We start from the raw sequence: 19,440 nt of genomic DNA on the forward strand, positions 1-19,440 counted from the left end.
CTCGTATATTTACCAGGTTAATGCTTAAACTACTGATTCACCTATAAGAGGCACAAGGAAAAGGGAAACCACCACAGGTTTGGTGGGGTTTTTGTGTTTGTTGTTGTTTTGTTTTAAATAAAAGACATAGAAGGATAAAAGCATGGACCAGAGCTCAGAGAACAAGCCTGGCATGCACTGGCAGGAGAGGCGATGTGCCAAGGGAAAGCGGTGCCCATCGCCCACAGAAAGCTGAATGCCAAAGCTGCAGGAGGAGGCAGGATTTCAGAGACATCCCTGTTCTTGTTAACTGGCTCAGAGCGGATTCCTGCTGAGAACGCCGACTCTTTCAGATCACACTTCCCCATATGCAACATCCACCACCTCAGCTGTTTAACAGAGGTAATTAGGGTGCCAAACACCTGAAAGGTATGCACAGGAGCTTATTTTCCATTTCTTCTATTTCACATAGGCTTCAGCCTCTACGGACCACAGTTTTCCGTTTGTTAAAAGCAAATAAGCTTTCTGTTCCACAGGGATGGCAAGGATGAATGTACTGAACATTGAGATGCTCAGATGCTACAGTAATGAGGGGTGTAGCACAGGATAAACCTCACAGAGATAAGATCCTTGTCTGAAACCTTAACTATGCAGGCAACAAACCAAACTGAGAAGAGTAATATGAAGTGATACCAAATGATTAGAATATTGAGTTGGTTAAAAGAGACTGACCAACCAATATTGTGGGGGGAGAATCCCCTACAAGCTACACTAAAATCACAGGATTTCTGCACAAAAGCAAAAAACAGCAAAGCCACCCTCAAAATTCTCTCCCAGTCCTGCTGCCTACTTGAAGGAAAGACAGTAACAGCCTAGCCCAGTACTTACCCCTCCAAAGTGGTGCAGCACAAGTAAGGAAAGGTAAATAATAAGGAACTGGCACAACCAAAATGAGATATAATTTTTAATTCCTGGTTTGGGGAGGGAAAGAGGCAGAGGAACAATTGCAGAAATGAAAAGCTTTGGCATAAAACAGAGTAGGGCTCAGACTTGGACCCTCCTGCTAGGGCTGCCTGGAGAAAGACATTTCTGCTTCATGAAAGCTGAGATTTCAAAATCTGGATTTAAGCCAAACCGAGATGAAATTTTATAAGCTAACAGTTTCCAAACATGAATTTTGGAAAATAAGCAAGATGCTTGATTTTCCATCAAGCAATGATCCTGTAATACAAAAGCAGCATTTGTTAAAAAACCACAGAATTTAGACTTTGGCATTAGAAATTTCTATTTTTGTCCATGCAACTTTAGTCAAATCCTTATCATGTCTCAAAAGAAAAAGTGTATCTAGTCAGAGTTATACAGGGTTTCAAAGTGGTAGTGATTGCCATTTAAAGGATGCCGATACAGACAAGACTAGTGGACTGTGTATATAAAACTTTACTAATTGAGTAAGACAAGAGCAAATATACTACAGTTCATAAAATTAAATAGTTCCTTTCTCATGCTTTTGCTGAATCGTCTCTTCTTTATCACTGTGCCACAGGAGCACCATTTCAGCACAGACTGATAGCAGAGCCTCGCTCCTGTAGATAACAGAAGTCACAGACTGAAACCCAGAGACAGTAGATCTGAGGTTTCCTCCTCTTCCTTCAGGCACAGAAATACATTTGGGAAGTTGCCCATTTTTTAACCGAGTCACATAAATTCTGTTTTATATGTAGAAAAATATGGAAAATGGGATAGATGGATAAAAATAAGCTCAGTCTGGGAAAACCCAGAATTTTCTAACATTCGCCACTCTCTTTAAAGCTGCAGAGCTGTTCAGCAGAGGCCCCACTTTGGAAGCCTAAGGTTGCCATCTTTTGGAATTGCATGTGAAGTGTGGAGCTCCTACGCAGTGCCATTTCATGAGGTCAGGAAACAGCAGTAGCTTAGTGAAAGAAATTTTGGATCAGAAAAATCTCATGTATTACTGAAAAGTCTTTACCTCCAAGTGTTTTAATCAGTAGTAGCATCTGACTTCAGAAGAAATTTACATGCTTTTCTTGTCATCAGTATTTACATCACCTAGGTAAGTTCTATACTGGTTCTACAGGTCAGCGTGACAGATTCCAAATCAGCCTGTGCCTCACATGGAAATGCCACATCACCTGCATTTCGAATGGAGCGTATGGAAAGGCTTTCCATTTTAACCTCCACCCAGTTTCCCCACCTTGTCCCCATGCTCCTTTAAAGTCTTGTCCTCCTCATCCTGGAGCTTTCCCATCTCCCTCCTGGTATGGGGTTCCACCTTTACTCCCTCCCATGCATGTCCCACCCCACACACCAGCCTCCCCTAATCATGCAACTTGCATTGCTCTCACAGAAGGTGCTATCTTCACTCTCTGTCATCCAGCATGCAGCAGATGGGACAACAGACAGCCTGTTTTCCTCTCCTGGTCAAGATGCCCCCTTTCCAGCTCTGGATCCACAAACTATAAGCAGATTAACTAAACGATTTTCCAGAATCATGAAATTCAGTTCTGCTCCTCAAGTTCAACAAAGTAGTTCCTGAGCCTAAAGAAATTTTCCTTTGAAGATGCTACACAAAGGCCATATGCACCAGCCTAGTGATGGAAAATAATATCTGTATAAAGCCACTTTCTTACTAACACCTCATGGTGGGTACACCTGGTACAGCTGGTGACTGAGAAAATTGGATGAAGAATGACATGGGGACAATACCATCCCAAGTTCACTATGTTCATACTTCAATTCAGTTCTCTGGCTTCTGTGAGGCCAAACTTTGTATCATGTTGGCAAAGACAGTCAACATCCTTCTGGACTGTATTAAGATCGCTGCCAGCAGGTCAAAAGCGGTGAACCTTCCCCTCTGCTCAACAGTGGTGAGACACATCTGGAGTCCTGAGTCAAGTTTGGGGCTCCCCAGTGCAAGATTAACATGGGCAAACTGGAGCAATTCCAATGAAGGGCCATGAAGTTGATTTAGGGATGGGAGCATCTGTCACATGAGAAGAGGCTGGGAGAGCTGGGGCTGTTCGGCCTGCAGAAGAGAAAGCTCAGGGAGAACTTGTCAGTATGTATAAACATTGGATGGGAGGGTGTAAAGAAGATGGAGCCAAGTTCTTTTCAGTGGTGCACAGTAACAGGATAAAAAGCAATGGGCACAAATTGAAATACAAGAAATTCCACCTAAATGTAAGAGAACACTTTTTGACTATGAGGGTGGCCAAACACTGGAACAGGCTGGCCACAGAGGCTGAAGTGTCCATCGTTTCAGATACTTGGAGCAGAACTGGACCTGGCCTAATACCCTGCTCTGGGTGATCCCGCCCTAAACCAGGGTCTAAACTTCCCATCAGTTTAGAGTGGCCACATACTTGCTTTCCAAACATATGTCTCCATGCTTCTTTCCCTCAGAGGCACTCCTCTGAAACATCCTCGAAGTTACAATCCTATCTAACCTTCACTTCACTCTGTAAAGCTCTTTTGCTATGATTATTGGGTTGTTTATGTGTTGTAGCTACCACTGACCCAGGTGCTCTCATTGTTCTTTTTAATCCTTCTGTGTTTCTGCATTCTTCTGTCATCTTGTTTTATATACCTAAGGAGTAAACTCTTGGAGTAAGGATTGGCTTTTTGTTTTGTGATTATACAGCCTCAAGCACCTTATGCATACCTAGAATTCCTAGATACTATGGTAAAAGCAAACAGTAGTAAAACTGATCTGTTGATGTACCTTTAAGAAAGTACATTATCTATCACTTTTATTTTTAGATACTTGTTCAAGAAGGTTTTAATCATGGAAGACATTCATTTCACTTAAGTTTAGCCATTTAACTGCCAGAGACCTCGTGGAAAGACAGATAAGCATCATCAGCCAGGCATTCATCTCACTTATCTCAAGAAACCTATCTCAGCCTGGTATGATCTGCCTCTCTCTCCATTTATTAGAAAAGGAGCATAGAGACATAAAATTTAGCCAGCTGTGATTATGCAAAAAGATAATCTTTTGACTAGACATGAGTCTACATATTCATCAGTAAGCATCTAACTTTAACATTTTTAGTTCGATGGCCGGGATAAAATCCCATCTTTTATTTTTACCCAGAGAATGGCAGAGAGAAAGATAAGATTTCTTATAACACATCATTCATGTAATTTAGTCACAAGATTATGCTTTACTACTTGCAGCGTGTCTTCACAGAAGCTGAGAGATTCCAGTGTGCATCTACTTCTTGTTGTGCACTGACCCAGCTTTTTGAGAAAACAATAATTTTTCTCATCACAGACTGCAAAGCTGCTGTGAAACACAAAAACTCAACTGAGCTGTTCGAGTTTCAGTTAAACACGCTTAAGATCTGACTTAGACATTCCCAAAAGATACTTAAATGCTTATTAACTTAAGACAACATTGGAGTGGCACAAATAACTTAAAATTCTGTTGAGGACTCTGAAAGTACTGCTAGATTTCTGGTAATTAGGTGCTCCCGTGAATGGCATTCAGTATCCTGACATTTATGTTTGGGGGAGAAAATGGCTTGTTAGAAGTAATAGTGGATGACTGATGTAATATAGAAAATATTCAATTCCAACAGTCTGTTATTAATGATTTATACAGCTGTGCAATTAATATTCTGCCTTTTCAATATAATTTAAGTTAGACAACAACAGTGAGAAAAATGAGTTTTTTACCTAACAAGCTGACCAAGGCTGTGCAGTGTCCTACACAATTTGCAGCTAATATTGAGTTAAAGAGATTGAGAGAGAGCACTTGTTGTTTCTTTGTTGTGAAATTCAGTCATGCAGAGAGAGAACAAGTGTTTACTATTCTTTCAGAAAAAAGAAGCGTCTGTGATGATTGCCAAGAAGGACTTACTTGCTCACTTAATGATGTGCAAAATCTTGGTCAAGGGCTGGGAATATTTTAAGTTTCATTTGAATTTCAGTAGAAACAGTGCAAAAACCCCTTTGTGGATATATAGCAGTCACCTCCAGGGCTACTCAAAGGAGACAAAATTCATTTTAGAGCTTGCTAGGTTTTGTAAGTTTATAATAACATAACTACAACATTGACAAAGATTAGACCTCTTCATTATTTTTCGAATGGTTGGAGGAGGGAAAAGGGAGCAGGCAGGATTAAGGTTCAGTTTCAGCACCTTTAAGTCATATCTAAGCATGATTTTACTCGCTAAACAGTCTTTGTGATCGTGACATTAAAGTATTTACAAAATAATATAATTCCTCATAAATAAATGCAGAGTGAAAAAAAAACAACAAAGAGGCTTTCAAATATAAATATCAATTCAATATTTAGTGGCATCTTAAAAACCAAGGACAACTTTGCTGGCAGCACACTGCTCAAGATTATCTTAAAGAATCTCATTCTGGAATATAATTTAAGTTCCTATTCTTGATATGAGCTTGTACAGACTAAGCTTTGCTGAAGTTTCGAGACAGAGTTCAAGTTACAGATGCTAAAAAAAGAGGTGGTGATACAAAGTCTTTCATCTCTGGCAAAAATACCAAATATTCTCATGAACAATGGCTGCTTTGAAGTAGGCAGTTGAAGTTAAACCGAACACACCTTCCCTGGTTTTGTTTCTTTAGTAATTATAGAAATCCGTGGATCAGTGAGATCTTTTAAAGAGAGAATCTACTGCTTTCTGTGAATCTTCCCATCCCAATATTTAAAGCTTTAAGACAAAGCTCAGCCATACTGTGGCAGTCACACTACCGACGCTTGAAGTGAGGTGTTACTATTACTGAATAGTAATTTGATGATGTGAGCTCTTACTGCAAGCTAGGGCCTGGCTTGTCACACTTATGCAAATCTGCCATACTTTCTGCTTGCACAAAAGCTCTGTGCTTGACATATACAAGCCAAATATTTTGTTACATGATCATTAAAGGTTCTTTGTACTTAGGTCCAAAGTGTAAACAAGACAGAAAGCCACAGAAATGCCAACAAAGAGACATAATTTGCTATGTCACACCTACTTAAATATCAGGATCTTCAGTCTGGTAATTCCAATGGGAATATTCTGCTCTGTTCAACTGTCCTTACCACCTGACTATGTATATAATCTCACAGCAGTTGTCCCCATTCAAAAGCACTTTTCTGTGCTTTTACAGCTCCAACATCCCCCTGTTTGTCAGAACAACACATCTATCATTTTGTAGTTATTTTTTCCTCCAACCACTCTGAGTATTTTGCCAAGTAGCTTTACAAGATGTCCTTGAAAAATAAGCAAGTCTTTTCTCTTACTCCCTGTGGTTGAAACCTTTGACTGAGCCCAGATCATCTTTCTTCTGAAATTCTTAAGCTACTGCTACCTCCTCTGTTGCTTTTCCTAATTCCTACTTGGTACTCCCACAGTGGCTACAAACCCTTTCCACAAAAGAACTCCTTCTCATAAATCACCTCACTAGTTTCCTCCATCCTAGCAACCAAATATTTCCAGTTTTGCTAATCTTATTCTTTCTCGTATTTCCAATTTTTATTTCAACCATATATTCAATTGTATTGGCACTTCTGGCATTGGTAATGCAAAGTCAGCTCCTACCCCCTGCAGCAAACTTCCACTGTTTCCTTCCCAAAACCCATCACTGCCATATCTACAATTATGCTGCATACAACCTTCTAGGAATATTGTTTTTCCCAAAAAAAGTTGGTTTTGAGTATTCCTGAACCAAACAACAAGAACTCCTGCACACAGCTCTCTACACAGCCTGTGTGACAGGCTCACATTAGAACTTCACAGTGAATTAAATACTGTAATTTCTAGTTTAGTGCAGCTGATGTGCTACATAAAGGTCCTCCTACACAGCAAACTCTCTCATGCAGAGATTTTGTATTTGTTCTGACACTGTGCTGAGAACATATATGTCTTTAGTTCTGATAATATAGGACATTTATTCCTTGTAAAAGCAAAATAAATCCCTGCCTTGCCCTTCCTTCCGAAAATACAAGCTATTCTCCTCCCTCCCCCCTGCCCCATGCTAATCAACAAACATCTAACATAAAGGACTTGAATCATTAGCTTGCCTGGTGGCAATAATTTTACAACTCAGGATGGTGCATGCTTAAAATAGAATGTTACTTTTAGAGGGAAAACACTCAAATTTGTTCTTCAGATAGAAAAGGTGAAATGGTCTAGCCTTTGTAAAATCATGTGTTCAGAAAAAAAATAATCTTCTCGTATTCTAACTAAGCTTGTAGTTTCAAATTAAGCTCTTGTGCCTTACCAAAAAAAACCTCACCAAAAATCTTCTGTATATGACACTGCCCAAAAACCATTATGACTGGGAAGGCTGGCATGGATCCAACAGCTTTAAAGACCAAGGAGGGAAGGAGTGTTGCCCTGGATTATGGCAAAAAGAAAATGCTTAGCGTACAAAGTCACTTCTTTATAACTGGATTAGAGTTTAAAATACTTCAGTTCTACTCTCTGTCTGGACCCTTACAAGGCTGTGCAACTTTATACAAGTCACATCATTTAATACCTCTCTGTTCTACCTTCATATACTGTGTGTGGAATCTTCTCTGTAGTTTTTAATATACATGGTTACTGCAACAACAGGTAGCAAAATCCTGGGTTGCAAAAATGACTATCTACTTCAGTATCTTTTTCAGAGTATCTACTCTCTTTACAGTTATTTTTAGGATTCTGTTTACTAACTTGTAAAACACAACTGAAAGAAACGTTTTTCCAATTACTGCTTTGAGTTCCAGAGTATTCCACGCATCATGTACTGCTCATTATTTTATTGGCAAAGGTATTGTCTGTCTACTGGTTAAAACTTTTTAACCTAAAGATAAACAGATCTGTCACTTTCAGTACTGTAAACAAACTCCCTTGTCTTAGCATATACAAAGTGCCTGAGACTTTTCTTCAGTTAGTTCGCACCTTTAGGTCTGATTAACCAGAGTGACAGTGTGTATTCACAAGAATATACAGAAAGGGAGTGTATCACAGAAAGGATGAAAAATACAAATGAGTCAGGCTAACCCTCAAAACTTGGGTACTAACCCCTTCCAACATCAATATGGGTGTACAAATCCCTCTTCCCAGCAGCCAACATACCTAATCTTAAAAGGAGTGCCCCTATCCAAAAAAGGTTGCCCTGTGCATAGTTACAAGGCAACTATTTTTTGTGGAAATGCTCTTCTTGTACAGAAGTTTAAAAGCTGAATTTTGTAACATGGTCAGTTTTCCTCACCCATTTTCTATCTTCTCCCCTCTATGCATTCCCACCTGCCGTCTCCCACCCAGCACATACTGTTTCCAGCTGGGATTCTCACACCTGTAATCTCTGCTCACATTCTAGATAGAACTTGTCTCACCTCAGGAGTCTTCCCCTTTTGTCTATGCAATATTAAAGGGTACAATCTAACCTGAAAAAGAGATACATGCAATATTCAGTTCCCTCTGCAATCATATATCACTTCTGAGAAAAAATAGAAAGCTTTTCTTGATTTCAGGAAATAAACAGCTCAGGGTTGTTCCTGCCACACAGCAGAGGCTGGCAGATGCGACCGTTTGATATATATCCATAGTCGCTGATGAAACATAGAAGATGTTCTCTAATTTTTGGTGATGAAATGTCAGGTAGGACATTTCCAGTAAACCAGAGTAAATTCCTACTATGACTAGACAGACTCCTGTAAGGTAGAGAAAAGCTGTTCACAGTGAGCCAGTGCCCTTTAAATACAAATGCTAAGTGCCCCTTGAGAGCTCACATTGCAGATCTGGACATGCTTCATGCATCACGTCCTTCATGTGCAGGGATGGCGACTGTAACATCCCTGACATAGCTCTTCTGGTCTGAACAGAATCCCATTTCTCTGCAACACACACCCTGCAAAGAACCATGGAGGGCCAGCCTGTTGTATTGCTTGCCAAAATCTTTTAGCAATTGCCTGTTTGCTACAGGCATTCATTAAAAGGTCAGAGCTAGCAGAGTACTGACAAAACGTCTCTCTCCTTCTCAAGATGACAGCACAATGACAAGCCCAAGAAACTCCAGTCTTGCTGTGAAATCTTGATGTGGCAAGATGTTTTGGTTACTCCTAAGAGTAGGAGGAATGAAGAGGAGGGCCAAGAACAAGGGGAAAACACCCCAAGCTTTGAAAAGCAGCCTGGAGAGAACAGTCATTCACAGATAGGAAAGGCAGGATGTGCTCGGGGAAACATTTAATAGAGGAATAAAAGTAGATCCTGCTTCTCTCCTCTGCCTTTGGATTTCTGCAAACCAGAGGCAGGTATGCTATCGCCAGTTCAGAAGTTATCTGAGCTGGCCTCTGAAGCATGCGTGGTGCGAGAGGGACAACCCAAATCATGTCCTGACCATGACCAAATAGCTGTGAAGGCTCAAACGCTACCAGATATGTGCGTGTCTGTAACACTGACCTGTACGGCACGCTGAAGATGGTCAGCATGGTCCAGCCCAGACTCCACGCTGAGGTGCTTATTGTGCAAACTCAGGTTGCATTGTCTGCCCTAGGCTGGGTACTCAGCCAGTGACACAGAAGGAAAACTTAAACTCAGAAACACTGTAAGAATTCATCACATGGTGGAAGGTAGCTAGAATGGATTAAGTTTTATAGCACTGTGTTTATTTCTCTACCGTGGACAGCATTACCATACCACAAACCAGGGAAACACACAGACAAAAGCAAAGACATTCCTTTAAAATGAAAGCAGAGCAGTGGCAAAAAAGAACATGAGGCTGCACACAGACAGGCAGAGAGGTCTAAATATTGTTCAGCAGTTTTTGCAAATCTGTACACAAAAGAGCAAAACCATTTCTGCAGGAACATGATGAAGAGAGCAGGATACATTTAATACATTTAAGGAAATACAGTACATACCCTATCTTGCAGAGTTAAAGAAGGAAGAGATTGACAAGCAACCCCTAATTAAAAACTGGAATATTATTTTGAACATTCCTATGCATAAATTAAGGTTGAGTTTTAAATATTTGAAGAGAAGAAACTGAGAGATGTAAAGGTAAAAGTTCTAATCAGATGGAAGAGGATTGTGTTAAACAAAGATTTAAAACAAACCTTCAAAATAAGTCACAGTTGCTGTGGGACATGGGGGTCTTGCTCTAAAGCTAAAATGTGAAAAACCTTCTGCATGTCAACTGAAACAACGTATAATATTAAATCAAGAAGCTTTATATCTTTGGTCTGTGTTTGGCATAGAATTTATTTTGCAGTAGAAACTGGCACAGATCAAGATTTTCACTGTGCAGAACACTTCAGAACAATGAAATTCAACCTCATTTAAAATCCAGATTTGCCAACAACGCAAAAACTATCAAAATGAGAGATCACACCACAATGTGACTTAAAAATCTGTAATAATGCTGCATGTAAGTTCAATCTCTTGCAAATTACTTCAAATCAAAAGACAGCTAGAGTCTATTGGAAAATAACATGAAAATGCTTAAAAAAATTCTTACAAAAACCTGAGGAATCCATTATAGAACTTGTTTGGAATCACGACATGACAACAGTTATGAAACCAGGACCATCACATGCTAATGATGTTCAGTGGTCAGATTTTATTAACCTGATGTTGTAAGAATTTACAATACTCATATTTTTGCATTAAAAAATCCTGAAATATTATGTAGAATAAAATGGGTTCGCATAATCCAAAATCATTGCATGTGTATGAAGGCAAAACCAGTGGTCTGCCAGGCATCTGTAGCTTATTTCCATGTGACAGTTATAGGAACAGGTCTAGAAGAATCAGAAAAGGCCTTCCTTCTCCTATTGCAGAGGCTGAAAACATGAATTTTGAGTCCTACAGATCTGAAGCAGAACATGCCAGCAGCAAGGTCTAGATCCGGAAATCTGGCTATTAAGAAAAGCTTCGCCAAATTTTCAGTCCTGCACAAAATCCTTCTAAATGTGAGAATCACAAGACTTCTGACTTCCATGTCACCCCTTCCTTCTCCTCCTCCCTATCATTATAGGCCTAGATTTGACAGTATTGCCAGTTTAGAGTGGTCATGCGCACCTTCATTCACTAGATAAAAGCACTACTTGCAGTCTACTTCATCTAACTTGGATGCTTTAGCATTCACATGATTTACTACCATCAGATATGGAAAACTTACCCAGAGAATGCAAACAACCTTGCCAAGATTTGGTAAGTGAAAATCTTGAAACATAAATGCCCAGAAAAAGACTAATCTATTAACTTTTTGGGCTGCCAAATCTGAAATGATCTGATTTTGTTTTGTTCCTGCTCCGGCAGGAGGATTGGACTGGATGATCTTTCGAGGTCCCTTCCAATCCCTAACATTCTGTGATTTTGTAATCTTCCAGGATGCTAAAGTCTCAGTTCCTACTAAAGTCAATAAGAGTAGTAAAGGACAAGACCCTGTGTAGGCCGTTCCTTCCCAGATTCATTTAGAGTTTATCTGATCACCTGCCTTTAGCTGGCTGGTCCTCCACCTCTCCAGATTAAATCCTGCATTTCAATAACTCTTCAACTCTGGTTGAAGCAGTAAAGGATGAGGGCTGCCTTGGCTGCAGTGACCATGAAATGGTGGAGTTCAGGATCTTGTGTGGCAGGAACAGAATAGCAAGCAGAATTGCAACCCTGGACTTCAACAGGGCAAACTTTGGCCTTTTCAAACAATTGCTAGGGGAAATCCCATGGGAAAGGCTGCTTGAAGGTAAAGAGGCCCAAGATAGTTGGTTAGTGGTCAGGGACTGCTTCTACCAGGCACAAGATCAGAGCATCCCGACACGTAGGAAGTCAAGGAAGGGAGCCAGGAGACCTGCGTGGTTAAACAGGGAACTGCTGGGTAAGCTCAAGTGGAAGAGGAGAGTTTATAGATCATGGAAGGAGGAGCTGGCCACTTGGGGAGAATATAAGGCTGTTGTCAGAGGGTGTAGGGAGGCAACTAGGAAAGCTAAGGCCTCCTTAGAATTAAACCTGGCAAGAGGGGTCAAGGACAACAGAAACAGCTTTTTCAAATACATGGCAGATAAAAATAACACCAGAGGCAATGTAGGCCCAGTGATGAATGAGGTGGGTGCCCTGATGACAGAAGATACAGAGAAGGCAGAGTTACTGAATGCCTTCTTTGTCTCTGTCTACTCTACCGGAGGCTGTCCTGAGGAGCCCCATACCCCTGAGGCCACAGAGGAAGCTGGGACAATGGAGGAGTCTGCCTTAGTTGATGAAGACTGGGTTAGGGAGCAATTAGGCAATTTGGACATCCATAAATCCATGGGTCCGGATGGGATGCACCCATGGGTGCTGAGGGAGCTGGCTGAGGTCATTGCTGGACCACTCTCCATCATCTTTGCCAAGTCTTGGGGAATGGGAGAGGTGCCTGAGGACTGGAGGAAAGCAAATGTCACTCCAGTCTTCAAAAAGGGCAAGAAGGAGGACCCGGGTAACTATAGACTGGTCAGCCTCACCTCCATCCCTGGGAAGGTGATGGAACGACTCTTGGTGCCATCTCAAGGCATATCAAGGATAAGAGGGTCATTAGGGGCAGTCAACATGGCTTCACCAAGGGGAAGTCATGATTGACCAACCTCATAGCCTTTTATGAGAACATAACGAGGTGGATAGGTGATGGTAGAGCGGTGGATATGGTCTAACTTGACATCAGTAAAGCGTTTGACACAGTCTCCCACAGCATCCTTACAGCTAAACTGAGGGAGTGCAGTCTGGACGATCGAGTAGTGAGATGGACTGTGAACTGGCTGAAGGAAAGAAGCCAGAGAGTTGTGGTCAATGGGGCAAAGTCTAGTTGGAGGCCCGTATCTAGTGGAGTGCCTCAGGGGTCAGTACTGGGGCCGGTATTATTCAATATATTCATCAGTGATTTGGATGAGGGAATAGAGTGCACTGTCAGCAAGTTTGCTGATGACACCAAGCTGGGAGGAGTGGCTGACACGCCATAAGGCTGTGCTGCCCTCCAGGGAGACCTGGACAGGCTGGAGAGTTGGGCGGGTAAAAATTTAATGAAATATAACAAGGGAAAGTGTAGAGTCTTGCATCTGGGTAGGAACAACCCCAGGTTCCAGTATAAGTTGGGGAATGACCTATTAGAGAGCGGTGTAGGGGAAAGGACCTGGAGGTCCGGTTGGACAGCAGGATGACCATGAGCCAGCACTGTGCCCTTGTGGCCAAGAAGGCCAATGACATCCTGGGGTGTATTAGAAGGGGGGTGGTTAGTAGGTCGAGAGAGGTTCTCCTTCCCCTCTACTCTGCCCTGGTGAGACCACACCTGGAATATTGTGTCTAGTTCTGGGCCCCTCAGTTCAAGAAGGACAGGGAACTGCTGGAGAGAGTCCAGCACAGGGCAACCAAGATGATCAAGGAAGTGGAACATCTCCCTTATGAGGAAAGGCTGAGGGAGCTGGGTCTCTTTAGCTTGGAGGAGATGAAGGGGTGACGTTATTAATGTTTACAAATATATAAAGGGTGAGTGTCACGAAGATGGAGCCAGGCTCTTCTCGGTGACAACCCGTGGCAGGACAAGGGGTGGTGGGTATAAACTGGAACACAGGAGGTTCCATTTAAATTTGAGAAGAAACTTCTCAGTGAGGGTATCAGAACACTGGAACAGGCTGCCCAGGGGGGTTATGGAGTCTCCTACCCTGGAGACATTCAAAACCCGCCTGGACACATTCCTGAGTAACCTCATCTAGGTGTTCCTGCTCCAGCAGGGGGATTGGACCGGATGATCTTTCAAGGTCCCTTCCAATCCCTAACATTCTGTGATTCTGTGATATGCTACATGTTTCCTCCCACGATCTGTGATATTTCATAAGCTGAGAGGTTTGGCAACCACTAGTTATTTACTTTGCCAGCCAGACAACACCACAACACATTGATGCAGGATTATCTTCTCCTAAACAAAATATGGTTTACTTACCAAAAGACATAAACATTCCATGAGGGAAGACATGGCAGTTAAACAACAGAGTCATTTGAGCACAATCGTGTCTATATGCACTATTTCTTTTCAAAACTAAACACAATTGGCTCCCTTGGGACTTATTCTCTGGGGAACAAATTTTAATGTTTGCTGCTTTCAGTCAATATACGTCTCACAAAGACACATCTGTACAAAACTAGCCTAAGATCCTGGATATAAACTCTACACTACTCAAAAATGGTTCAGATATGTTTAGGTAAGGCACGCCTTTGGCTCTCAGTTGAGACAGAACCACATTCAACAATCCTGCAAGTACAGCTGCATTCCACCCTTCCAGCCTCTGTGTTCTTGCTGCAAACCTGAATATTGTATTTTGTGGCACGCTCTTAATTTTTTTAGTCTTTCTTAACTGCTAGCCTTAAACAGCCACTTTCAATCTGGCTCTCTCCTTGTAAGGGAATACCTCACACAAATACACTGGAGAGCACGTGATACTTATTTAAAAGAAAATAAACAAGTATTTCGCTGTTCCTCCAAGCAAAGCTTGTTCTGGAACAGAAAGAAAACTTGTTATTTGTTTCGTGAAAACCTTGGCTCTTCTTCCTATCACCACTGTCAAATTTCATGCCTTCAGGCTGAAAACATTCCATTTTTCATCAAACCATTTTCATAAACCTGCACGTAACACTCACATCTGTCACAAACTTTTGCTCTGCACCTTTGAGATATTCCTGCAACTCCCACACTTTTGGCAAGAACAGACTCCAGGTACGAATCAAACACCCTCCTTTATTCATCATTTAGGATGTACAATTAAATTGCTTTTTTCAAAGTTGTTGCCTTAAGCGCTGGGTGTTGACTATCCCCACATGAGGAACTACACCTTGTTCAGTGCTGGCCCACGTTTCCGCTTCTCTTGGCTGAGAATTCATAATGAAGCTGGATCTGTGTGTTGCATAACCTGGCCAACACGATACTGACATCCAAGGTTTGGCACTCGCAAGAGTTCCTGCTGGGCGTGTTTCATCCCCATGTTTAGTCATAGACTCCATCTTGACATGGAAACTACTTCTCCAAAGCATCACTGATCTGTTGCATCAAACGTAATAAAGGACTTCAGTTCATAGACATGTATGTATGACAATGCATGTGAAACCCCTCAACAGAATTTGCACCATTCAGTCTAGATCACATTTCACAGGTGCTAAATTACATTTGTTACCAATCCTAGTTCTAGGATAATGTCAGCCCTTTCCAGTAGATTTTGTAGCAAATTATTTGATCAAAGCAGAAGAGATGGACATTAATGCAAAGGAAAAAAAAAATCGAATCTTATTGCCAGAAATTAGGATTTACTCACTCAGTTTGCATTTGCCAATGTTTTCTCTAATAATTCCTTTTGAGCTACTTCTGTGCATCCAGGGAGTGCATCACCATAAAGCTGCACTGCAAGGCCTATGCTCTGCTAAAAAGAAAAAAAATAAATAATTCCAAGTATAAATATTCTCTTGTTTCCAGAGCAGGACCTCTGAAGTACAGAGGACATTCCTTAGTGACATTATCCAAAAAATGTACGTAGCTTTAGGCAGCCACACATTAGGAGAATTTAAAAGTTCTCGTTTTTCAGCCATTAACTCTGATAATTTTATTTCACATATGCTTCTGAACAGACACCTACTCTTATCTTCCCAGGTGGGGGTGGTTTGCCTTGATGTGGATTACAAAAAAAGGTTGAAACAAGGAATTTAGGTAGATAACTCAAGAACTGATAAACAATGAAGACACAAGAATTAGTACAGAATTTTAAACTAATTTAGTGATTAGACCAAATTTTCTAGGCAGAATTTACAAGAAATTAAGCCAAATTAAAACCTAGAGATTTAGGAATGGAAGAGCTCAGAGAAAGATGAGGAAAATGTCAATTTAATGATACTTACAATGAACTAAGCAGTCTACTAATCTGAGTATTACAGACAGATATTTTTTAAAATTCAGATAATGGTTCTGATACTGTTTTTTCCCCCACGAAAAATCAGTGTAGGTACAGTATTTATTCGCCGTGGCATTCTACAAGATGCAGCTTTTTCCAGTACTGACCAAGGAGAGAAAAATCAAACTCACCACTGCCTAGCTATTTTTTTATTTCTAGAATAGCAGTTAGAAACACAGATAGAAATATTAATTCTTTGAAGCAACATGCTCCCTAAAAGCTTGACCACCAGAAAAATTGTGCGACAGAAATCAGAGTCAATACTTTTTTATTTTAAACTAAGGTAGGAGCTATCAGTGAACACTCATCTGCAAGCATGTTTGAAATGGAATTCTGATAAAAGGAAAGCACACCTCAATATTGTTTCAGTCACTGCTGCCTGACAGTACCCTAAAAAAGGAGAGAGGAGCAAACATGGGCTGTTTGTACATATAAAGAGAGTGAAAGCTCTCCTATAATGTTGACAAAAACCAATATTTCAGGTGCAGTGGAGCGTGTCTGAATAGCCAGTGTCACCACTCAGACGTGTGAAGCCATCACCACTAGAGTAAAGCCAAAGTCACTGACACACATGGCTACTGGCTACACAAGCGCTGGTTCAGCAAACTGAAGTTGCCTGAGGGGTGTTTTAACTTACAGTGCACTTCTTATTTCTTCCAAGTTCTATTTCTTATTTGCTCTTGTTTGTCACTTCCATATTTGGACATATATAGCCTTCTTTTTCTGAACGCATGGTATTTTCCAAAATATGTGCCAAATTCTAGAGAAAACTACTACATCGCATAATTCAATCTTTTGAGCTCCTCTTCACCATTTAAAATTCCGGGAAAACATGAAATACATGGGCTAAATCAGCCAAAACCACAGCTCATAAAAATCTATTTCTGTTCAACTCTGGAAGTTAATTTTTTAATGAAGTGCTTTGTTTCAATAACCATCTGTTGGGTGCATATCACATAAAATTAAAATTCTTAAAACCTTAATTCTTGAAGAATTTTTTGTTATACAGTGTCCTGTAGCACTGCTGCATATGAAAAATGTACTTAAACACTGCCTAAAAACTAGTAGTATGCAGCAGTCACAAAGTACCACATTAATAAGCCAGAAGTATTCCAGTAAACACTAGAGAGACAGAAGTACAAAAGAATAAGAATCATTGGAGTGCAATGAAAGGCGGTGTTATAAACTCCTCAGGACTTGCAAACCAGAACACAAATTGTAGTAGTTCTTTTTATGCCTTACATAATAACTTCGTATAATAGTTGCTAACCTTACTAAAGGCTACATAGAGATATACAAATATTTTTCCTCCAAGAGTGCCTTGGGGGGGGAAAAAAAGACAACGCTTCCTTCTTTTTTTTCAGGTGGGCTGATCTTCAGAAGCACTGAACACTTCTAAGTGTTCGGTATCTATAAAGATCAAGCTGGAAGCACCTGTGGTCTAAAAGACAAAGAGGCAAATGGATGAGGTGGTTTCTTTCTTAATGAAGTCAACAGCCAAATGTGTCTAAAGAACAAAATAAACCTTCAAACCTGCAGAATGTGCAGGGAAACGGTAGTTTTCGCTATTGCATCTCTAAAAAGCGAGGGTTTTATACTCTGGAACTAAGAGGTTTTAGCTAAAGCTTGTACTAAGTGTTATCCAGCTTTATACTTGCCAAAGCAAATGCACTATGTATGGAATACAGAGCAATTTCTGTAAAAATGTCTCATCACTGCATCCCTTCCCATTAATTTCCATTACAGTCTGTTAAATTACAGTACAGGGAGAAAGAAATATTTACAGAGGAAGTATTTCTAAACAATACCAAGTCATTGGTGGCTGATATGAACAAATTGTTTAGTCCATTTCAGTTCATTTTGTAAATACAAGGATGGATTTCTTACAAAGTGCACAGACACAGAACCTTTTCCTCCCAGGCAGCGTATCTCACCAACATGTTTCAGATACACGGAGCCTTCTTTCTGCGCAGAGCTGGCAGAGCACTCAGCACTACTACACTGCTGCTACTACATTAAAAAACTTGGTGTTGACAGCTTTACAGTGTCTATAGGAAGATCTCAATATGATAATACTTGGAAAGAAAATAATAATTAATAAGCTAATGATAGTACAGATGTTTACAAAAATCAAGACACTCCACTAGCATAAAAATTATTGTTGGAAAGTTACCAGTATCCTCACTCATTACTCTTAAACATCACCATCACAGGATGAACTCGCTATTCGAGATCGTTACGGTACAGCTGCACCTGCATGGCTTTGTACGCTTCCACAGGAGAATGAATTAAAAAATCACATATATTCAGAGTGGAAGGAGGCCTACTCAAAATTGTAAAGTGCCGTGGAACAGAAGAGTACTTCCAGGTAGAGGTAAATGAAGGACATTTATTTCTGCTCTTAAGTATCTATGTAGTCAAATAAAAAATGTGAATATATTCTGAAAGAAGGTCTCCATGGAAAGAGAATAAAAAAATCTTGTATCTGGGATAATGAACTGGCTGACTAAAACACTGGAGTATTTTGCACCTTAATGTCAGGCAGAACTTCTATACTGAAGAGCCTCTAACTATGTTAAGTTCCCCTTCATGAGATGGTTTCATGGAAATTTAGAGCTGAAACAAGACTAAAGCCAGATAGGGTAAAGTCTTCTACAGTTGTATTTTTTTCCCCTGCTTATAAAGAGTTCAATAAGGTCAATACAATTTGAGTAAGCCAGATTATATTTCTTCCTTCCAACCCCCAAAAACATACAATTATTCTTAGTTTTCACAAATGCATTTGGCTCGTGAGAGTGGAAATGTGTATGAAATTTCATGAGAAATCAAAATTCTGTATGCAGAACAAAGGAAAGAAGGTAATTTGCACAGATAATGAAAGACTTACTGCAATTCGCAAATATCAAACATCACAATACACCAGAAGGAGAAAAATAGAAAACAGATTTATTGAGCTGGGGCTTTAGTTGTGGAACGTAAAAAAAAAACCACCCAAATTTCAACTGCATTCCATGCAATTCCAAGCAAATATTTCACAGAAACTCCCCATCCAAGTCTTGTCCCTATTCAAATCTACTTCTTTGCTAGCCTATACAGCAAAACATTTACAAAGTATTTGTCAAAAAAAACTACCCTCACATGGATAACTGCCCTAAGATACTGCAACTATAAATAATGAGTTTATCAAACCTATTAAATAATACATAAAAGCAGGCATGGCTCTAGATGAGGTTCTATAGGTAGTTCAAGTACAGGGACTACTCTTATATATACAATATACAAAGCTGAGACAGTGTAGCTCCCTAAAAGAAAATGCTGTACTTATATAGCACTGTGTCTTAAGTGGTTACATATGACATACACATACACCTACCCGCAAAATACATTGCTACTGCCAAGAAGTGTATTTGACAATATTCTTCCATCCTACAGAGGGGGATTTGCTTCCACAGCAGAGCGAATACTGTCATGGCTTTTGGGCTACGCCACAGACATTAAATGGCAGTCAAAATCAGTAATTAGTCCAGAAAGCATAATGCAGCTGCTGT

This window comes from Streptopelia decaocto (genome assembly GCF_964273445.1).
Source record: "Streptopelia decaocto genome assembly, chromosome: 2".
NCBI classification, from domain to species: Eukaryota; Metazoa; Chordata; class Aves; order Columbiformes; family Columbidae; genus Streptopelia; species Streptopelia decaocto.